Source organism: Otolemur garnettii, unplaced genomic scaffold (genome assembly GCF_000181295.1).
Source record: "Otolemur garnettii isolate 467f Iridium unplaced genomic scaffold, OtoGar3 scaffold00001, whole genome shotgun sequence".
In the NCBI taxonomy this organism is placed as follows: Eukaryota; Metazoa; Chordata; class Mammalia; order Primates; family Galagidae; genus Otolemur; species Otolemur garnettii.
The window spans coordinates 31,440,316-31,443,235 of NW_003852396.1; positions in this window are offsets into that span (position 1 = coordinate 31,440,316).

The window sequence follows — 2,920 nt, forward strand, 5'->3', positions numbered from 1 at the left end:
AAAAAAAAAAAAAAAAAAAAGAAGGTTTCATTGGAGAAGGGATATCCCTTTGAAAGGAGTGTGTCAGAATCTTTGATGGTATTTGGGAAATTTCAATTTATAATATTCTTTAGAATGGCTTCCATTCTTCTGGGGCATTATTCTTTTCCTTCTGGGATACCTATAACTCATATGTTTGAACGCTTCATGAAGTCTCATAATTCTGTCAGCGAACGTTTTTCTTTCTCTGTCTTCTTTTCTGCCTCTTTAACTATTTGAGTTATCTCAAGAGCTTTGTCCTCTACCACTGAGATTCTTTCTTCTGCAGAAGAAAATGGTCTAATCTTTTGCTGATACTTTCTATTGCATCTTTAATTTCCCTAATTGACTGCTTCAGTTCCTTCAGTTCTGCTATATCCTTTCTATATTCTTCATATTGTTCATCTCTTATTTAATTCTGTTTTTGGATTTCCTTTTGGTTATTTTCCACTTTATCAGCAATTTCCTTCACTGTTTCCATCATTTCCTTCATTGTTGTCATCATTTGTATTCTAAATTCCCCCTCTGTCATTTCTGACATTTCTTTATTGGTGGAATCTTCTGCAGTAACTACCTCACAGACCCTGGACTAATTTTTCATGTTGCCAGGATTTGTCTGCAGATTCTTCCTCATGAGTGATTTATGTTATCTGTTTCCTTGCCCTAAATTTTTTTTTTTTTACTTCCTCTTGCTATTTAAGTTGCCATGCCTCTAGACTAGGGTTTCAATAAATTTTTTTGAATTTATTCAGGACCAGAAGAATGAGAAGATCAAAGAGCAAGAAGGGAAAAAAGAAAAAAAAAAGAAAGAAAAGAAAAGAGAGAAAGGAAAGGGGGATGGATAAAAGGGAATATGGATAAAAAGAGGAGAGGAACAGAAAGAGGGAGACAGGAGCAGTATAGGTTTATAGTAGAGTACTTTGACCCAACCTTAAAAACTTCCAACCTCTGGGGGTGCTGGGTTGGGTAGTTCCCTTGAGGTTCCCTCTCTGCTAGCCTGGTTGGACACAGTACCCCACCTCCTCCAAGTAGAGAGGAAAAAAAATGCTATAAATCAAATCAAAACAAGCAAATAGAAAACTTTACAGGATAACATTGGGGGAAAAAAACAAATAATAGTGGTAGAAACACTAGCAAAAAATGAAGTTCTAATTGTTGAAAAAGGCAACAATGGAAAATTATACTTAAACTAGAAAAATGAAGAAAGAAAAGAAAGAAAGAAAAGAAAATTCTGTAGGGAAAATGTTGAAATTAAAAAATGAAAACAAAGTTGTATATATGTCTTGCTGAATATTGTCTGGGCAACAGGTGATCTTCCGGGGTATGTAAGGTGACCAGACGTCCCGCTTTTGGCAGGATAGTCCCGATTTTTTACAATTTGTCCCGTGTCCTGCGGCACTTTTAAAAAGTCCTGATTTTTGGAAAGAATGCATGAAAAGGTGGGAGAACAGTAAGGGAATATACGCTTTTCAGCTGCCATGTCACTATTTTGCCAGGATATGAGTTTTATATTATTTTTGTTAATTTTATAATATTAAACTGTAATAATAACAAATAATTGTTGAGAAGTGATTATTGAGAACTGCTTATCAAAGTTTGCATTGTTGTCAGGCCCCGCCCCTGCCCCGCCCCCCCATTAATGGTGTCCCGCTTTACCAATGTTAAAATCTGGTCACCTTAGGGGTATGAGATGTTAATCACAATGCTGATACGGCTGTACAAGATGGAGACTGGAGTCCTCTGCTGATTTCTCAAACCCTGCAGGGTGGAGAGCCTAAATCTCTCCTCAGCCCACTTAAAAGGCACTTTAAACTGCTAACCTTGGCTAAGCAGAAGCTTTCCCAGGAAAGCACTTGTTAGTGGGATCACTCCTAAAGTGGCTATCCACTTACCAAGTGTGCCACAACCCATCTCTATGCTCCTGAGGGCTAAGGCGGTAGGTAAGGTGTCTCAGTCCCCGCCTTTAGGGTGCTCAGTCACTAGATTGTTCACCCAAGGTCTCCCACCCAATCCTTGATCTGTAACCCTGAGGGCGGAGCTTGCTGGGGCAGTTTTCCCACAATGGCTCTGCATGGCTCACTGCTGAATACTATTAGCTCAGTCTGGCTCAGTGGCTCACTCTGGGGCCTGAGATAATGCTTAAAGTCCTCCACACTCTTGTCCAAGTTCTCCCAAAGTAGTTAAACTGAGTGCCAAGTCCAAAAAAACCCAAACAGCTCACAGTAAGGCCTTTCCAGTTTGCAATCTCACTGCTGCTGTACCTATAGCTGCCCATGGGATTAGACTGAATGAACACACACAAACACTTAGCAGTTCTCCACCGCTTTTGTCTTCCTCATAGGGTCGAGAAATCTCTCACTGACTCCCTGTGTCCCCAAAGGGATGTTTCTGGGCAGATCCCACTAGCCAGAGATGCCTGGAGTCTTCTCTCCCCAGACTCACTGTGCCCAGTTACAAGGAAGCTGTTACTCGGCTACCATCTTGCTTCTCCCTGAATTCACTCATTTCTATAAGTGTCTCCCATATACAAAAAAAATGTCTATCTACCTTTTGGCTGATTTCTCTCTTGGCCTTCACTGTCAAATTTCTAGAAATAAGATACATTGTGCTTTCATTACTTACCTTTTTATTCACTCTGTAAACCACTCTGCAAACCTTCTGAAGAAGGTTATCTGATTTCAACTGCCTCCTTCTGCCCACTCCAGGGAGAGCAATGTGTTCTTGGTTACATTTGAATTTTTTTTTTTTTTTTTTGAGACAGAGTTTCACTTTGTCACCCTCAGTAGAGTGCTGTGGCATCAGAACTCACAGCAACCTCAAAATCTTAGGTTTAGGCTCGGTGCCTGTAGCTCAACCGGCTAAGGCGCCAACCACGTACACCTAAGGTAACCGGTTCGAATCC